The sequence below is a fragment of the Acipenser ruthenus genome, chromosome 32 (genome assembly GCF_902713425.1).
Source record: "Acipenser ruthenus chromosome 32, fAciRut3.2 maternal haplotype, whole genome shotgun sequence".
NCBI classification, from domain to species: domain Eukaryota; kingdom Metazoa; phylum Chordata; class Actinopteri; order Acipenseriformes; family Acipenseridae; genus Acipenser; species Acipenser ruthenus.
This window is the reverse complement of record NC_081220.1, coordinates 10774267-10794146: the sequence shown is the minus strand read 5'-3', so window position 1 is coordinate 10794146 and position 19880 is coordinate 10774267. Positions and strand designations below refer to the sequence as shown.

Sequence of the window (19880 nt, the reverse complement as noted above, 5' to 3'; positions counted from 1 at the left end):
CCAGTAAACCTGCATGTAATGAGAAACGTTCAACAGTTCGGAAACACCACAATAGAATCCAATGCCTTTGCAAATGTGTTTCCAAACTGTTAGTTTTTCTCCCAAAAGCGGTTTCTCAAAAAATGATTTTGCCTACTTTTTATTATTATTATTACTTTTTCCAGAATAAGACCAAAAGGCAAACATCCAGGAAATAGTTAAACACTGCTACAGTGCTTGAACTGTCTCAACAAACGTTTAGCTCTAAAACGTGTACATTAAAAGTCTATTAACATCTTTAACACAATCATCTGTGTTCCAATAGCGGTTAATCCACATGGTGATCAATAAAGTGAATGCTGGCTTTGTTCACATATTAGCAAGACGTTTTCACGATTCACGCATATTCTGAACAAGCACACAGGAAAATAACTGCTTTATTGGCTCTGGTCTTGTATCGTCACCTTGATTACTGTCCGTAAGAAGTGGCATTAATCAGAAACCTAATTATGTAAGGTTCCCAATGCGCAAATACACAGCATATTTAAACTTCTTCACAATCTTAAATCTTCCCACATGAATGTCAAATACGTACTGACAAGTACGGCCCTTTCCCAATGTAACACTCTGCTGTGTTTGAACACCAACGATGGCTTGGATATGACGTATTAAACCATGATACTATTGTTCCCACTTTCTTTATTACTACCAAATGTGCTTTTTGCGTCAGCCCCTGTGTCCTAATGGATAAGGCACTGGCTTTTTAAGACATGGATTGTGGTTTCAAGTCCCATCTGGGGTGTGATTTTGTTATAGGAGGCTGTGTGGTCCAGTGGTTAAAGATAAAGGGCTTGTAACAGGAGGTCCCCCGGTACAAATCCCACCTCAGCCACTGACTCATTGTGTGACCCTGAGCAAGTCACTTAACCTCCTTGTGCTCCGTTTTTCAGGTGAGATGTAAATGTAAGTGACTCTACAGCTGATGCATAGTTCACACACCCTAGCCTCTGTAAGTCGCCACAGATAAAGGCGTCTGCTAAATAAATAATAATAAAATGAACATAATTATGGTAAGTTTTATTGGCATGTGATATTTTGTAGATCTTGTTATCTGCTTAGTCCACTCACGCTAGCCAGAACGTGCTCGAGTGCTCTGGCAGCAGCCATGAAGCAAGTCATTTTTTCAGTTGAAATAAATATCTACTTTGTTTTTGTGGATGGGGGTGTTTTGAAAAGATCAGTTAAATAGCTACGTATTTTGAAATAAAGATGTATTCATTATTATGAACGCTAACAGAAAGAATATTGTATTTACTTTTCCCACGTGTGCTTGCCTTGTACAAATCTGACAGTTTCAACAAAGGCATTTGACTTGGGTTCATTAGTTATCCTATACTGCCATCTACAGCATTACTGCGGGAGCCTTTTACTTCTTTTGGATATTTTCACAAGTAACCGGGCGAGCATGTAGTCGTGGCCGAGTGGTTAAGGCGATGGACTAGAAATCCATTGGGGTTTCCCCGCGCAGGTTCGAATCTTCATTATTCGTTCGTTATTAGCACCACGCTCTAACCAACTGAGCTAACCGGCCACACACTCAAAACTTGATACTAGAACCCGAGGAAAATAAGTCCTGCGGACATTATGATTGTTCTACCAAGATGTTCTCATGTTAAACTGAACAATAACACATTCAAAGTATTGGAAAGGCATAATTAGAGGCCTCGTCATAATGAGGCAGTTTAACAGTGTGAAGGATGTGGTGAGGTGCAGGCTTGCGGTGACTTTCTCTCATTTAACGACCTTGTGATTTGAATACTAACAAGAAAAACAAATCAAATTACCAAGCATTCGATGGACGTTTTAAGAAATAAATAAACAAAAAGATTTGTCAGAAGTGGGATTCGAACCCACGCCTCCAGAGAGACTGCGACCTGAACGCAGCGCCTTAGACCGCTCGGCCATCCTGACTTACACCGACGACTCTGCACAACACTGCAGTACACTGCTGAACCTCCAATGTCTGACGCTACAGTAAATCACCTGGTGTGTGCGTGAACTTATTCTTTTTCTGTTTATATTAAGGAGGGCGACCTGTTTCGTCGCATTCTATATGGGATCACAAGGACACTCCTCTTACAGACAGAAAATATACGGCAAACAGAGCGATCGCTTCACGGTTAGAAACAAATCAGAACAGTCTGTTAGCAAATTAACTTCATGAAAAAACCACACAGGCATTACATGATTGTTACAGATATGTTTCGTAGACACAAAAGTTGTAACATAATTGAGTACATTTGTAAACTATCCGCCAGTAACAGACATTATCTCACATTATCTCTAGTTTCAAACGCATTATCACAGGCGGCACAATTACGACATGGAAAAAATCCAGTATATTTGTCCAGTACACCGAGATCTCTCGAACGTTTCAATGAGTCAGCCCTTAATAAACACACTCCGTGTTCATTTCTGTGTATATGACATTGTCTATACACAATACCTGCCATGTAAGCCTATTGGTATCAAACCGATCACAATTAATGTGATCCGTGTTTTCAGTCAGATTGATAGTTTTAATCAATCGTCGAAAAAGCAGCAGTGCTTTCAACTGTAGTTCGTCTTGCGTACCTTTAGGCAAGATACCCACTCAGAACGTGTCCGCTTCCTCCAGCCCCCTAAGGAACACTGGAGGGGTCATCAATAACAGGGAGCAGTTGGCCAAAAAACAACACTCACTGCCTCCTTCACGCTCAAAAGTGAACACTCTCACTCTTCCTCGTGGATAGCGAGTCCAAACACTTTAAAAACGCATTTCGCTAGCAAATCGCTATAGAAATGATCTCTGAAAGTATTGTTTTATGGGCAAGTGGCCGACCGTCTCCCTCCAACTCTTAGTGGCACCGGCAGCTGTGCCGCTGAGAAATTAACAGGGACTTTCATATAATGCAATTGCTGTTGCCCAGTGAGGTGTTACAACAACATTTCAAACTCATTCCAAACTGCAGGCGGTTAAAAGCTTAATTGGGTTCAAGTTTCTCGTATGATTTAAAAATTAGGAGCCAGTTGCCTCATTTGCATTGTCTGCCTTCCTCCTTTGCACTGTGAAGTCTATCAAATTTGTGCTTAAAATCTGAATACGATTCCCATTTGAATCGTGTATATTTGGTTTCCATTTTAGCAATATGCATACACACTGTTCTGTTGAGCTCCCAGGGTGTTATCTAATAAAACACCATAATCGGTTAGCACGATCGGCTGTTAATCGAAATTTTGGTGTTTCAAGCCCACGCAGAGATGATGCTTTTTGCATTTCTTTATCGCATTAGAAAATGGCACTATAATACGTTTTTATTTCCTCCAATTACACTAAAGAAAAAATGTGCTGTTTTTTTAATTCAAAAAATTAATTAAGAACAAATAACCCTAGTCGTGCTGTATACAAAAAACCGGTATCGAAGCAGGGACCGTTACAGTCTAACGCTCTCCCAACTGAGCTATTTCAGCTTGACGCGATGTTGCTATCGAGACAGCATTCTTTTCGTCAATCGCCTTTTTGTCAAGCCAGTAAACCTGCATGTAATGAGAAATGTTCAACAGTTCGGAAACACCACAATAGAATCCAATGCCTTTGCAAATGTGTTTCCAAACTGTTAGTTTTTCTCCCAAAAGCGGTTTCTCAAAAAATGATTTTGCCTACTTTTTATTATTATTATTACTTTTTCCAGAGTAAGACCAAAAGGCAAACATCCAGGAAATAGTTAAACACTGCTACAGTGCTTGAACTGTCTCAACAAACGTTTAGCTCTAAAACGTGTACATTAAAAGTCTATTAACATCTTTAACACAATCATCTGTGTTCCAATAGCGGTTAATCCACATGGTGATCAATAAAGTGAATGCTGGCTTTGTTCACATATTAGCAAGACGTTTTCACGATTCACGCATATTCTGAACAAGCACACAGGAAAATAACTGCTTTATTGGCTCTGGTCTTGTATCGTCACCTTGATTACTGTCCGTAAGAAGTGGCATTAATCAGAAACCTAATTATGTAAGGTTCCCAATGCGCAAATACACAGCATATTTAAACTTCTTCACAATCTTAAATCTTCCCACATGAATGTCAAATACGTACTGACAAGTACGGCCCTTTCCCAATGTAACACTCTGCTGTGTTTGAACACCAACGATGGCTTGGATATGACGTATTAAACCATGATACTATTGTTCCCACTTTCTTTATTACTACCAAATGTGCTTTTTGCGTCAGCCCCTGTGTCCTAATGGATAAGGCACTGGCTTTTTAAGACATGGATTGTGGTTTCAAGTCCCATCTGGGGTGTGATTTTGTTATAGGAGGCTGTGTGGTCCAGTGGTTAAAGATAAAGGGCTTGTAACAGGAGGTCCCCCGGTACAAATCCCACCTCAGCCACTGACTCATTGTGTGACCCTGAGCAAGTCACTTAACCTCCTTGTGCTCCGTTTTTCAGGTGAGATGTAAATGTAAGTGACTCTACAGCTGATGCATAGTTCACACACCCTAGCCTCTGTAAGTCGCCACAGATAAAGGCGTCTGCTAAATAAATAATAATAAAATGAACATAATTATGGTAAGTTTTATTGGCATGTGATATTTTGTAGATCTTGTTATCTGCTTAGTCCACTCACGCTAGCCAGAACGTGCTCGAGTGCTCTGGCAGCAGCCATGAAGCAAGTCAGTTTTTCAGTTGAAATAAATATCTACTTTGTTTTTGTGGATGGGGGTGTTTTGAAAAGATCAGTTAAATAGCTACGTATTTTGAAATAAAGATGTATTCATTATTATGAACGCTAACAGAAAGAATATTGTATTTACTTTTCCCACGTGTGCTTGCCTTGTACAAATCTGACAGTTTCAACAAAGGCATTTGACTTGGGTTCATTAGTTATCCTATACTGCCATCTACAGCATTACTGCGGGAGCCTTTTACTTCTTTTGGATATTTTCACAACTAACCGGGCGAGCATGTAGTCGTGGCCGAGTGGTTAAGGCGATGGACTAGAAATCCATTGGGGTTTCCCCGCGCAGGTTCGAATCTTCATTATTCGTTCGTTATTAGCACCACGCTCTAACCAACTGAGCTAACCGGCCACACACTCAAAACTTGATACTAGAACCCGAGGAAAATAAGTCCTGCGGACATTATGATTGTTCTACCAAGATGTTCTCATGTTAAACTGAACAATAACACATTCAAAGTATTGGAAAGGCATAATTAGAGGCCTCGTCATAATGAGGCAGTTTAACAGTGTGAAGGATGTGGTGAGGTGCAGGCTTGCGGTGACTTTCTCTCATTTAACGACCTTGTGATTTGAATACTAACAAGAAAAACAAATCAAATTACCAAGCATTCGATGGACGTTTTAAGAAATAAATAAACAAAAAGATTTGTCAGAAGTGGGATTCGAACCCACGCCTCCAGAGAGACTGCGACCTGAAGGCAGCGCCTTAGACCGCTCGGCCATCCTGACTTACACCGACGACTTTGCAAAACACTGCAGTACACTGCTGAACCTCCAATGTCTGACGCTACAGTAAATCACCTGGTGTGTGCGTGAACTTATTCTTTTTCTGTTTATATTAAGGAGGGCGACCTGTTTCGTCGCATTCTATATGGGATCACAAGGACACTCCTCTTACAGACAGAAAATATACGGCAAACAGAGCGATCGCTTCACGGTTAGAAACAAATCAGAACAGTCTGTTAGCAAATTAACTTCATGAAAAAACCACACAGGCATTACATAAATGTTACAGATATGTTTCGTAGACACAAAAGTTGTAACATAATTGAGTACATTTGTAAACTATCCGCCAGTAACAGACATTATCTCACATTATCTCTAGTTTCAAACGCATTATCACAGGCGGCACAATTACGACATGGAAAAAATCCAGTATATTTGTCCAGTACACCGAGATCTCTCGAACGTTTCAATGAGTCAGCCCTTAATAAACACACTCCGTGTTCATTTCTGTGTATATGACATTGTCTATACACAATACCTGCCATGTAAGCCTATTGGTATCAAACCAATCACAATTAATGTGATCCGTGTTTTCAGTCAGATTGATAGTTTTAATCAATCGTCAAAAAAGCAGCAGTGCTTTCAACTGTAGTTCGTCTTGCGTACCTTTAGGCAAGATACCCACTCAGAACGTGTCCGCTTCCTCCAGCCCCCTAAGGAACACTGGAGGGGTCATCAATAACAGGGAGCAGTTGGCCAAAAAACAACACTCACTGCCTCCTTCACGCTCAAAAGTGAACACTCTCACTCTTCCTCGTGGATAGCGAGTCCAAACACTTTAAAAACGCATTTCGCTAGCAAATCGCTATAGAAATGATCTCTGAAAGTATTGTTTTATGGGCAAGTGGCCGACCGTCTCCCTCCAACTCTTAGTGGCACCGGCAGCTGTGCCGCTGAGAAATTAACAGGGACTTTCATATAATGCAATTGCTGTTGCCCAGTGAGGTGTTACAACAACATTTCAAACTCATTCCAAACTGCAGGCGGTTAAAAGCTTAATTGGGTTCAAGTTTCTCGTATGATTTAAAAATTAGGAGCCAGTTGCCTCATTTGCATTGTCTGCCTTCCTCCTTTGCACAGTGAAGTCTATCAAATTTGTGCTTAAAATCTGAATACGATTCCCATTTGAATCGTGTATATTTGGTTTCCATTTTAGCAATATGCATACACACTGTTCTGTTGAGCTCCCAGGGTGTTATCTAATAAAACACCATAATCGGTTAGCACGATCGGCTGTTAATCGAAATTTTGGTGTTTCAAGCCCACGCAGAGATGATGCTTTTTGCATTTCTTTATCGCATTAGAAAATGGCACTATAATACGTTTTTATTTCCTCCAATTACACTAAAGAAAAAATGTGCTGTTTTTTTAATTCAAAAAATTAATTAAGAACAAATAACCCTAGTCGTGCTGTATACAAAAACCCGGTATCGAAGCAGGGACCGTTACAGTCTAACGCTCTCCCAACTGAGCTATTTCAGCTTGACGCGATGTTGCTATCGAGACAGCATTCTTTTCGTCAATCGCCTTTTTGTCAAGCCAGTAAACCTGCATGTAATTAGAAACGTTCAACAGTTCGGAAACACCACAATAGAATCCAATGCCTTTGCAAATGTGTTTCCAAACTGTTAGTTTTTCTCCCAAAAGCGGTTTCTCAAAAAATGATTTTGCCTACTTTTTATTATTATTATTACTTTTTCCAGAGTAAGACCAAAAGGCAAACATCCAGGAAATAGTTAAACACTGCTACAGTGCTTGAACTGTCTCAACAAACGTTTAGCTCTAAAACGTGTACATTAAAAGTCTATTAACATCTTTAACACAATCATCTGTGTTCCAATAGCGGTTAATCCACATGGTGATCAATAAAGTGAATGCTGGCTTTGTTCACATATTAGCAAGACGTTTTCACGATTCACGCATATTCTGAACAAGCACACAGGAAAATAGCTGCTTTATTGGCTCTGGTCTTGTATCGTCACCTTGATTACTGTCCGTAAGAAGTGGCATTAATCAGAAACCTAATTATGTAAGGTTCCCAATGCGCAAATACACAGCATATTTAAACTTCTTCACAATCTTAAATCTTCCCACATGAATGTCAAATACGTACTGACAAGTACGGCCCTTTCCCAATGTAACACTCTGCTGTGTTTGAACACCAACGATGGCTTGGATATGACGTATTAAACCATGATACTATTGTTCCCACTTTCTTTATTACTACCAAATGTGCTTTTTGCGTCAGCCCCTGTGTCCTAATGGATAAGGCACTGGCTTTTTAAGACATGGATTGTGGTTTCAAGTCCCATCTGGGGTGTGATTTTGTTATAGGAGGCTGTGTGGTCCAGTGGTTAAAGATAAAGGGCTTGTAACAGGAGGTCCCCCGGTACAAATCCCACCTCAGCCACTGACTCATTGTGTGACCCTGAGCAAGTCACTTAACCTCCTTGTGCTCCGTTTTTCAGGTGAGATGTAAATGTAAGTGACTTTACAGCTGATGCATAGTTCACACACCCTAGCCTCTGTAAGTCGCCACAGATAAAGGCGTCTGCTAAATAAATAATAATAAAATGAACATAATTATGGTAAGTTTTATTGGCATGTGATATTTTGTAGATCTTGTTATCTGCTTAGTCCACTCACGCTAGCCAGAACGTGCTCGAGTGCTCTGGCAGCAGCCATGAAGCAAGTCAGTTTTTCAGTTGAAATAAATATCTACTTTGTTTTTGTGGATGGGGGTGTTTTGAAAAGATCAGTTAAATAGCTACGTATTTTGAAATAAAGATGTATTCATTATTATGAACGCTAACAGAAAGAATATTGTATTTACTTTTCCCACGTGTGCTTGCCTTGTACAAATCTGACAGAGTTTCAACAAAGGCATTTGACTTGGGTTCATTAGTTATCCTATACTGCCATCTACAGCATTACTGCGGGAGCCTTTTACTTCTTTTGGATATTTTCACAAGTAACCGGGCGAGCATGTAGTCGTGGCCGAGTGGTTAAGCGATGGACTAGAAATCCATTGGGGTTTCCCCGCGCAGGTTCGAATCCTGCCGACTACGTAAACTTTGTTTTTAATTGATTGTATGTGTTCATTGTTAATACATGTTTAAAGCTCAGGAAGTCTGAAATATTACTGGTTGTACTTCATATCGCTTCGGTTCTTTTTGTTAAAGAATGTTCATTTTGGCACCATTACAAATGCTGTGGTTTCTTTAAAGAAGAAAAGCCGTGGCCCGTACGGGGATCGAACCCGCGACCTTGGCGTTATTAGCACCACGCTCTAACCAACTGAGCTAACCGGCCACACACTCAAAACTTGATACTAGAACCCGAGGAAAATAAGTCCTGCGGACATTATGATTGTTCTACCAAGATGTTCTCATGTTAAACTGAACAATAACACTTTCAAAGTATTGGAAAGGCATAATTAGAGGCCTCGTCATAATGAGGCAGTTTAACAGTGTGAAGGATGTGGTGAGGTGCAGGCTTGCGGTGACTTTCTCTCATTTAACGACCTTGTGATTTGAATACTAACAAGAAAAACAAATCAAATTACCAAGCATTCGATGGACGTTTTAAGAAATAAATAAACAAAAAGATTTGTCAGAAGTGGGATTCGAACCCACGCCTCCAGAGAGACTGCGACCTGAACGCAGCGCCTTAGACCGCTCGGCCATCCTGACTTACACCGACGACTTTGCACAACACTGCAGTACACTGCTGAACCTCCAATGTCTGACGCTACAGTAAATCACCTGGTGTGTGCGTGAACTTATTCTTTTTCTGTTTATATTAAGGAGGGCGACCTGTTTCGTCGCATTCTATATGGGATCACAAGGACACTCCTCTTACAGACAGAAAATATACGGCAAACAGAGCGATTGCTTCACGGTTAGAAACAAATCAGAACAGTCTGTTAGCAAATTAACTTCATGAAAAAACCACACAGGACTTACATAAATGTTACAGATATGTTTCGTAGACACAAAAGTTGTAACATAATTGAGTACATTTGTAAACTATCCGCCAGTAACAGACATTATCTCACATTATCTCTAGTTTCAAACGCATTATCACAGGCGGCACAATTACGACATGGAAAAAATCCAGTATATTTGTCCAGTACACCGAGATCTCTCGAACGTTTCAATGAGTCAGCCCTTAATAAACACACTCCGTGTTCATTTCTGTGTATATGACATTGTCTATACACAATACCTGCCATGTAAGCCTATTGGTATCAAACCGATCACAATTAATGTGATCCGTGTTTTCAGTCAGATTGATAGTTTTAATCAATCGTCAAAAAAGCAGCAGTGCTTTCAACTGTAGTTCGTCTTGCGTACCTTTAGGCAAGATACCCACTCAGAACGTGTCCGCTTCCTCCAGCCCCCTAAGGAACACTGGAGGGGTCATCAATAACATGGAGCATTTGGCCAAAAAACAACACTCACTGCCTCCTTCACGCTCAAAAGTGAACACTCTCACTCTTCCTCGTGGATAGCTAGTCCAAACACTTTAAAAACGCATTTTGCTAGCAAATCGCTATAGAAATGATCCCTGAAAGTATTGTTTTATGGGCAAGTGGCCGACCGTCTCCCTCCAACTCTGAGTGGCACCGGTAGCTGTGCCGCTGACAAATTAACAGGAGCTTTCATATAATGCAATTGCTGTTGCCCAGTGAGGTGTTACAACAACATTTCAAACTCATTCCAGACTGCAGGCGGTTAAAAGCTAAATTGGGTTCAAGTTTATCGTATGATTTAAAATGTAGGAGCCAGTTGCCTCATTTGCATTATCTGCCTTCCTCCTTTGCACTGTGAAGTCTATCAAATTTGTGCTTAAAATCTGACTACGATTCCCAGTTGAATCGTGTATATTTGGTTTCCATTTTAGCTGTATGCATACACACTGCTCTGTCGAGCTCCCAGGGTGTTATCTAATAAAACACCATAATCGGTTAGCACGTTCGGCTGTTAATCGTAATTTTGGTGTTTCAAGCCCACGCAGAGATGATGCTTTTTGCATTTCTTTATCGCATTAGAAAATGGCACTATAATACGTTTTTATTTCCTCCAATTACACTAAAGAAAAAATGTGCTGTTTTTTTAATTCAAAAAATTAATTAAGAACAAATAACCCTAGTCGTGCTGTATACAAAAACCCGGTATCGAAGCAGGGACCGTTACAGTCTAACGCTCTCCCAACTGAGCTATTTCAGCTTGACGCGATGTTGCTATCGAGACAGCATTCTTTTCGTCAATCGCCTTTTTGTCAAGCCAGTAAACCTGCATGTAATGAGAAACGTTCAACAGTTCGGAAACACCACAATAGAATCCAATGCCTTTGCAAATGTGTTTCCAAACTGTTAGTTTTTCTCCCAAAAGCGGTTTCTCAAAAAATGATTTTGCCTACTTTTTATTATTATTATTACTTTTTCCAGAGTAAGACCAAAAGGCAAACATCCAGGAAATAGTTAAACACTGCTACAGTGCTTGAACTGTCTCAACAAACGTTTAGCTCTAAAACGTGTACATTAAAAGTCTATTAACATCTTTAACACAATCATCTGTGTTCCAATAGCGGTTAATCCACATGGTGATCAATAAAGTGAATGCTGGCTTTGTTCACATATTAGCAAGACGTTTTCACGATTCACGCATATTCTGAACAAGCACACAGGAAAATAACTGCTTTATTGGCTCTGGTCTTGTATCGTCACCTTGATTACTGTCCGTAAGAAGTGGCATTAATCAGAAACCTAATTATGTAAGGTTCCCAATGCGCAAATACACAGCATATTTAAACTTCTTCACAATCTTAAATCTTCCCACATGAATGTCAAATACGTACTGACAAGTACGGCCCTTTCCCAATGTAACACTCTGCTGTGTTTGAACACCAACGATGGCTTGGATATGACGTATTAAACCATGATACTATTGTTCCCACTTTCTTTATTACTACCAAATGTGCTTTTTGCGTCAGCCCCTGTGTCCTAATGGATAAGGCACTGGCTTTTTAAGACATGGATTGTGGTTTCAAGTCCCATCTGGGGTGTGATTTTGTTATAGGAGGCTGTGTGGTCCAGTGGTTAAAGATAAAGGGCTTGTAACAGGAGGTCCCCCGGTACAAATCCCACCTCAGCCACTGACTCATTGTGTGACCCTGAGCAAGTCACTTAACCTCCTTGTGCTCCGTTTTTCAGGTGAGATGTAAATGTAAGTGACTCTACAGCTGATGCATAGTTCACACACCCTAGCCTCTGTAAGTCGCCACAGATAAAGGCGTCTGCTAAATAAATAATAATAAAATGAACATAATTATGGTAAGTTTTATTGGCATGTGATATTTTGTAGATCTTGTTATCTGCTTAGTCCACTCACGCTAGCCAGAACGTGCTCGAGTGCTCTGGCAGCAGCCATGAAGCAAGTCAGTTTTTCAGTTGAAATAAATATCTACTTTGTTTTTGTGGATGGGGGTGTTTTGAAAAGATCAGTTAAATAGCTACGTATTTTGAAATAAAGATGTATTCATTATTATGAACGCTAACAGAAAGAATATTGTATTTACTTTTCCCACGTGTGCTTGCCTTGTACAAATCTGACAGTTTCAACAAAGGCATTTGACTTGGGTTCATTAGTTATCCTATACTGCCATCTACAGCATTACTGCGGGAGCCTTTTACTTCTTTTGGATATTTTCACAACTAACCGGGCGAGCATGTAGTCGTGGCCGAGTGGTTAAGGCGATGGACTAGAAATCCATTGGGGTTTCCCCGCGCAGGTTCGAATCTTCATTATTCGTTCGTTATTAGCACCACGCTCTAACCAACTGAGCTAACCGGCCACACACTCAAAACTTGATACTAGAACCCGAGGAAAATAAGTCCTGCGGACATTATGATTGTTCTACCAAGATGTTCTCATGTTAAACTGAACAATAACACATTCAAAGTATTGGAAAGGCATAATTAGAGGCCTCGTCATAATGAGGCAGTTTAACAGTGTGAAGGATGTGGTGAGGTGCAGGCTTGCGGTGACTTTCTCTCATTTAACGACCTTGTGATTTGAATACTAACAAGAAAAACAAATCAAATTACCAAGCATTCGATGGACGTTTTAAGAAATAAATAAACAAAAAGATTTGTCAGAAGTGTGATTCGAACCCACGCCTCCAGAGAGACTGCGACCTGAAGGCAGCGCCTTAGACCGCTCGGCCATCCTGACTTACACCGACGACTTTGCAAAACACTGCAGTACACTGCTGAACCTCCAATGTCTGACGCTACAGTAAATCACCTGGTGTGTGCGTGAACTTATTCTTTTTCTGTTTATATTAAGGAGGGCGACCTGTTTCGTCGCATTCTATATGGGATCACAAGGACACTCCTCTTACAGACAGAAAATATACGGCAAACAGAGCGATCGCTTCACGGTTAGAAACAAATCAGAACAGTCTGTTAGCAAATTAACTTCATGAAAAAACCACACAGGCATTACATAAATGTTACAGATATGTTTCGTAGACACAAAAGTTGTAACATAATTGAGTACATTTGTAAACTATCCGCCAGTAACAGACATTATCTCACATTATCTCTAGTTTCAAACGCATTATCACAGGCGGCACAATTACGACATGGAAAAAATCCAGTATATTTGTCCAGTACACCGAGATCTCTCGAACGTTTCAATGAGTCAGCCCTTAATAAACACACTCCGTGTTCATTTCTGTGTATATGACATTGTCTATACACAATACCTGCCATGTAAGCCTATTGGTATCAAACCGATCACAATTAATGTGATCCGTGTTTTCAGTCAGATTGATAGTTTTAATCAATCGTCAAAAAAGCAGCAGTGCTTTCAACTGTAGTTCGTCTTGCGTACCTTTAGGCAAGATACCCACTCAGAACGTGTCCGCTTCCTCCAGCCCCCTAAGGAACACTGGAGGGGTCATCAATAACAGGGAGCAGTTGGCCAAAAAACAACACTCACTGCCTCCTTCACGCTCAAAAGTGAACACTCTCACTCTTCCTCGTGGATAGCGAGTCCAAACACTTTAAAAACGCATTTCGCTAGCAAATCGCTATAGAAATGATCTCTGAAAGTATTGTTTTATGGGCAAGTGGCCGACCGTCTCCCTCCAACTCTTAGTGGCACCGGCAGCTGTGCCGCTGAGAAATTAACAGGGACTTTCATATAATGCAATTGCTGTTGCCCAGTGAGGTGTTACAACAACATTTCAAACTCATTCCAAACTGCAGGCGGTTAAAAGCTTAATTGGGTTCAAGTTTCTCGTATGATTTAAAAATTAGGAGCCAGTTGCCTCATTTGCATTGTCTGCCTTCCTCCTTTGCACTGTGAAGTCTATCAAATTTGTGCTTAAAATCTGAATACGATTCCCATTTGAATCGTGTATATTTGGTTTCCATTTTAGCAATATGCATACACACTGTTCTGTTGAGCTCCCAGGGTGTTATCTAATAAAACACCATAATCGGTTAGCACGATCGGCTGTTAATCGAAATTTTGGTGTTTCAAGCCCACGCAGAGATGATGCTTTTTGCATTTCTTTGCATTTTCTGAGTTTGCCACCACTAACCTTCGACCAGATATTGTCTTGTGGTCTGGATCAGCACGCCTTGTTCACCTGGTAGAGTTAACAGTGCCATGGGAGGATGCTGTAGATGAGGCATATGAGAGGAAGAAACTGCGGTATGCTCAACTAGCCACTGAAGCGGAACAGCGAGGATGGAGAGTTCGGGTTTACCCAGTGGAAGTGGGTTGTCGAGGATTTGTGGCACACTCTACAACCCGGTTTCTCAGAGACGTCGGATTCAGTGGCCAAGAGTTGCGTCGCACAGTGAAGAACTTATCTGAAGCAGCAGAAAGGAACAGCAACTGGCTGTGGTTGAGACGGAAAGATTCTGGCTGGGGACAGGTAAGTAAGCTGGGCTGAGTTGAGTGGGGGACGGAGGGGGGTGATGCTGGGACGCCAGAATCACCGTCGAGCCCTCTTGAGGTGTCGTGGGCTAGTCGACGAAACACTGAGGATGGAAGGTGCCCACTTGAAAACCCCAGAGATGTACCCTACTTAGCTCAATCCAGACGGTTGTCATGCTGATGCGCTGGGGAGGCCGCACTTTGGTTGATCCCCGGAGCCAGCATCGCAGCCGTTGTGTGTGCTGATGCGCCAGGGAGGCAAAATAAGCTGATCCCTGGAGCCAGCATTACACTTCAGCCATTAACACCAGACAGAAGGATATCTACATCATCATATGGAAGGAAACGTAAATGGATGGAGACACATATGGATCACATTAGTTTACTGTAAAGCTACGTCTTAGTTGGTGCTTATCTTGGCGAGAGCCGAGTTCAAATCAGCATGAAGTTTTAACATCTACTCTCGTGTAATGGAAATCATGAAGATCTGGATACGTCCAGTGACTGCTGTGAATAGTGCAGCTGGCAACAAGGGAAAGACCTTGTGACAGCCTGGAGAGACAGCTGACAGGAGGAAAGAGACCCCATTGGGGCTGGTAAGGGTTAGCTACCCTTGTCGGCAGTATCCAGCTCTGTGTTTACAGGATGCTGGAGACACCCGCCCAAGGCTTCTAAGAAATTAAAGAGAAAAATACCCCTAGAGTCTGCGAGAGCGGGGGCGGAAGATGACTCAACGTTGGACAACACGGTTAACGACTTAGGAACGGAAACGGATATGAGTATGGAGAGTACTTCACAAAAGACTAGTTCAAGATCTGCAGTTAACAAAGACATGGAACTCCAGGTTTGTGTCTGCGGCTGGAGCAAGGCGACAACGGTCAGGGGTTTGAAGATTCATCAAGGGAGAATGAAATGCTTGAGGGAGAAGGGACAAGGGCCTCGCATTGATCAGTACTTCTTACGAAGTCAGTCAAGTCAGTCGAATGAAATCCAGCGACAGGAAGCAAACCACAGTTCGCAGGATATCAGCACCCCTGTCATAGATGTGAGGAGGACTTGCATGGACTCAGTTAGTGATGAACCTAATGATCCTTGTGAACCCGGTCAGACAAACCAGCATAAGAGAGAAAAGAACCTCAACGGGCACAAGCCTGGAGTTAAATGGCCAAGAGCTTGTGAGAAAACTGCATGGGACACAGTAAACACAGATCTCTGCGTTGCATTGGAAAGATTAAGTGGAACAGTTGAAAAGAAGCTGGATAAATTTGGGGACATCATCTACGCATATGGAAGTGAGAGGTTTGGAGTTGAAAAAAGGAAGGAAAAAGTACAAACTATTCCTGGAAAGTCTAGACGGCAGCAAGAGATTGAACGCTTAGTTAGAGAAAGGAGACAGCTGAGGAACCAATGGAGAAGAGCAGAACAAAGTCAGAAGGAGGGACTCAATCTCTTACAAAGGGTCATAAAAGATAAGCTTGCAACATTGCGCAGAGCTGAGCGCCTACGGAAACGCTACAAAAAGAAGGAGCGTGCGAGAGCTAACTTTTATAAAGACCCATTCAAATTTGTAAAGAAGTTATTCACCAGTGAGAAGAATGGCACACTAAAAGCATCTAAGGTTGAGCTGGAGAGATATTTGGAGGAAACACATACAGATTCAAAAAGGCAGGAGCCTATGTCAATTCCGTCAGACATCCCACCTATCAATCCACCAGAATACCAAATGGAGGACTGTGCACCTAAGTGGAAAGAAATAGAGCAAGCTGTGAAAAAAGCAAGGGCTTCATCATCTCCAGGGCCTAATGGAGTTCCGTACAGAGTGTACAAGAGTGCTTCAGGAGTTCTACGAATTCTGTGGAAATTGATGAAAGTGGCATGGGAAAAACAGGTTGTACCAAGAGCATGGCGCCGAGCAGGTGGAGTCTTTATACCTAAAGAAAGAGATTCTACAAGCATCAGTCAGTTTCGTCCCATTTCCCTATTAAACGTAGAAGGCAAGATTTTCTTCAGCATTATTGCTCAGAGATTGTCAGCTTACCTATTAAAGAACTGCTTCATTGACACTTCAATACAAAAAGCGGGCATTCCAGGTTTCCCAGGTTGCTTAGAACACATCAATGTGATCTGGCAACAAATTCAATCAGCTAAAAAGGAGAGGAAGGAGCTCCATGTGACATTCCTGGATTTGGCTAATGCATATGGTTCAGTGCCACATGAACTACTTTGGGCAGCATTTGATTTTTTCAGTGTACCGATGACAATAACAAATTTAGTGAAAGCCTATTTTGGAGATTTGCAATTCAGTTTTTCAACTTCAGAATTCAGCACTACATGGCAATGCCTAGAGGTTGGAATAATGGCAGGATGCACCATTTCTCCACTGGCTTTTACCATGGCAATGGAAGTAATCATTAGGGCATCAAAATGGGTAGTAGGAGGAGAGCGCTTGGCTTCTGGAATGCGACTACCACCAATTCGAGCATACATGGATGACATGACAACCATGACTACAACAGTAGCCTGCACTAATCGATTATTGGGCAAATTAACCAATAACATTGAATGGGCACGAATGCAATTCAAGCCCACTAAATCAAGGAGCATCTCTATAATTAAAGGCAAAGTAGTAGATAAAACATTCTTCATTAATGGTGAGGCAATACCAACAGTGTCTGAGAAGCCAGTGAAGAGTCTTGGGAGATGGTACGACGGGGATCTAAAGGACACAGTTCGTGTGGGAGAAGTTAGACAACAAGCAGTGGAAGGGTTGAAGAGCATAGACAGCTGCGCTCTACCAGGTAAACTAAAACTCTGGTGCTTTCAGTTTGGTCTACTGCCGAGGTTGCTGTGGCCACTGACTGTGTACGAGGTTTCTTTGACAACAGTAGAGAAGCTGGAAGCTTTAATCAGTTCATACATCAGGAAATGGTTGGGAGTTCCACGCTGCCTCAGCAGAGTGGGACTTTATGGTAAAGGAATACTGCAGCTACCAGTCTCTGCTCTAACCGAGGAGTTTAAGTGCGCCAAGGTCAGACTGGAAATGACTTTAGTAGAGTCACGTGATAAATGCGTAAGGGAGGCAGCACCTGTGTTGAAAACTGGAAGAAAGTGGGCAGCAAAGAAAGCTGTGGAAGATGCAAAGGCTGCCCTTCGAATTGGTGATATCATGGGGCAAGTTCAGCATGGAAGAGGGGGTCTTGGTTTCAGTTCAACTCCTCCTACATGGCACAAGGCGGCCCCAGCTCAAAGGAGGAAGCTGGTAGTCAACGAGGTGCAAAAGCAGGAGGAGAGGATGAGGTGTATAAAGGCCATTTCCCAGGCCAAGCAGGGAGAATGGATGAGATGGGAGAGTGTGGAACAACGCAAGATTGGCTGGAAAGACCTATGGTCAATGGAACAGAGCAGGATCAGTTTCCTCATCAGGTCAACATATGATGTTCTCCCATCACCACAGAACCTAAACCTCTGGGTAGGAGAGGATCCCTCATGTCCTTTGTGTTCATCACCTGCAACATTAAGGCACATTTTGACAGGATGTAAGGTGGCTCTTAGCCAAGGACGGTTTACTTGGCGCCATGACCAGGTGCTGCGATGTTTGGCCTTAGCATTGGAAGACAAGCGTAACATGACCAATAAGTTGTCACCTGTTCCATCAAAACATTACACACAAAAGACAACATTCCTCCGCCCAGGAGAGCAACCACCAAGAAAAGGTGTTAAAACCAATTCTCGCCCAGGACAACTGGAAGCTGCTAGAGACTGGAAAATGCTAGCAGATGTTGGTCAACGGCTTATTTTTCCACCTGAGATTGCCACCACTAACCTTCGACCAGATATTGTCTTGTGGTCTGGATCAGCACGCCTTGTTCACCTGGTAGAGTTAACAGTGCCATGGGAGGATGCTGTAGATGAGGCATATGAGAGGAAGAAACTGCGGTATGCTCAACTAGCCACTGAAGCGGAACAGCGAGGATGGAGAGTTCGGGTTTACCCAGTGGAAGTGGGTTGTCGAGGATTTGTGGCACACTCTACAACCCGGTTTCTCAGAGACGTCGGATTCAGTGGCCAAGAGTTGCGTCGCACAGTGAAGAACTTATCTGAAGCAGCAGAAAGGAGCAGCAACTGGCTGTGGTTGAGACGGAAAGATTCTGGCTGGGGACAGGTAAGTAAGCTGGGCTGAGTTGAGTGGGGGACGGAGGGGGGTGATGCTGGGACGCCAGAATCACCGTCGAGCCCTCTTGAGGTGTCGTGGGCTAGTCGACGAAACACTGAGGATGGAAGGTGCCCACTTGAAAACCCCAGAGATGTACCCTACTTAGCTCAATCCAGACGGTTGTCATGCTGATGCGCTGGGGAGGCCGCACTTTGGTTGATCCCCGGAGCCAGCATCGCAGCCGTTGTGTGTGCTGATGCGCCAGGGAGGCAAAATAAGCTGATCCCTGGAGCCAGCATTACACTTCAGCCATTAACACCAGACAGAAGGATATCTACATCATCATATGGAAGGAAACGTAAATGGATGGAGACACATATGGATCACATTAGTTTACTGTAAAGCTACGTCTTAGTTGGTGCTTATCTTGGCGAGAGCCGAGTTCAAATCAGCATGAAGTTTTAACATCTACTCTCGTGTAATGGAAATCATTATCGCATTAGAAAATGGCACTATAATACGTTTTTATTTCCTCCAATTACACTAAAGAAAAAATGTGCTGTTTTTTTAATTCAAAAAATTAATTAAGAACAAATAACCCTAGTCGTGCTGTATACAAAAACCCGGTATCGAAGCAGGGACCGTTACAGTCTAACGCTCTCCCAACTGAGCTATTTCAGCTTGACGCGATGTTGCTATCGAGACAGCATTCTTTTCGTCAATCGCCTTTTTGTCAAGCCAGTAAACCTGCATGTAATTAGAAACGTTCAACAGTTCGGAAACACCACAATAGAATCCAATGCCTTTGCAAATGTGTTTCCAAACTGTTAGTTTTTCTCCCAAAAGCGGTTTCTCAAAAAATGATTTTGCCTACTTTTTATTATTATTATTACTTTTTCCAGAGTAAGACCAAAAGGCAAACATCCAGGAAATAGTTAAACACTGCTACAGTGCTTGAACTGTCTCAACAAACGTTTAGCTCTAAAACGTGTACATTAAAAGTCTATTAACATCTTTAACACAATCATCTGTGTTCCAATAGCGGTTAATCCACATGGTGATCAATAAAGTGAATGCTGGCTTTGTTCACATATTAGCAAGACGTTTTCACGATTCACGCATATTCTGAACAAGCACACAGGAAAATAGCTGCTTTATTGGCTCTGGTCTTGTATCGTCACCTTGATTACTGTCCGTAAGAAGTGGCATTAATCAGA

The 19880-nt window shown here is 42.1% G+C and overlaps 9 non-coding genes across 9 annotated transcripts; 1 reads left to right on the top strand and 8 right to left on the bottom strand.

Annotated features, from left to right (window-relative positions):
• Nucleotides 1-1868: 1868 nt before the first annotated feature.
• trnal-cag (transfer RNA leucine (anticodon CAG)) lies at nucleotides 1869-1950 on the bottom strand. The gene has a single exon. It is a non-coding gene; the product is annotated as a tRNA-Leu (tRNA).
• Nucleotides 1951-2627: 677 nt separating this feature from the next.
• On the bottom strand, nucleotides 2628-2843 carry LOC131703388 (small nucleolar RNA U3). Its single transcript, XR_009309851.1, has one exon. It is a non-coding gene; the product is annotated as a small nucleolar RNA U3 (small nucleolar RNA).
• A 2571-nt stretch (nucleotides 2844-5414) lies between these two features.
• Nucleotides 5415-5496, bottom strand: trnal-cag (transfer RNA leucine (anticodon CAG)). Its single transcript has one exon. It is a non-coding gene; the product is annotated as a tRNA-Leu (tRNA).
• Nucleotides 5497-6173: 677 nt separating this feature from the next.
• LOC131703387 (small nucleolar RNA U3) lies at nucleotides 6174-6389 on the bottom strand. Its single transcript, XR_009309850.1, has one exon. It is a non-coding gene; the product is annotated as a small nucleolar RNA U3 (small nucleolar RNA).
• Nucleotides 6390-8540: 2151 nt separating this feature from the next.
• trnas-aga (transfer RNA serine (anticodon AGA)) lies at nucleotides 8541-8621 on the top strand. The gene has a single exon. It is a non-coding gene; the product is annotated as a tRNA-Ser (tRNA).
• A 170-nt stretch (nucleotides 8622-8791) lies between these two features.
• On the bottom strand, nucleotides 8792-8865 carry trnai-aau (transfer RNA isoleucine (anticodon AAU)). Its single transcript has one exon. It is a non-coding gene; the product is annotated as a tRNA-Ile (tRNA).
• Nucleotides 8866-9163: 298 nt separating this feature from the next.
• trnal-cag (transfer RNA leucine (anticodon CAG)) lies at nucleotides 9164-9245 on the bottom strand. Its single transcript has one exon. It is a non-coding gene; the product is annotated as a tRNA-Leu (tRNA).
• Nucleotides 9246-9922: 677 nt separating this feature from the next.
• LOC131703400 (small nucleolar RNA U3) lies at nucleotides 9923-10138 on the bottom strand. Its single transcript, XR_009309861.1, has one exon. It is a non-coding gene; the product is annotated as a small nucleolar RNA U3 (small nucleolar RNA).
• A 3330-nt stretch (nucleotides 10139-13468) lies between these two features.
• Nucleotides 13469-13684, bottom strand: LOC131703386 (small nucleolar RNA U3). The gene has a single exon (XR_009309849.1). It is a non-coding gene; the product is annotated as a small nucleolar RNA U3 (small nucleolar RNA).
• Nucleotides 13685-19880: the final 6196 nt, after the last annotated feature.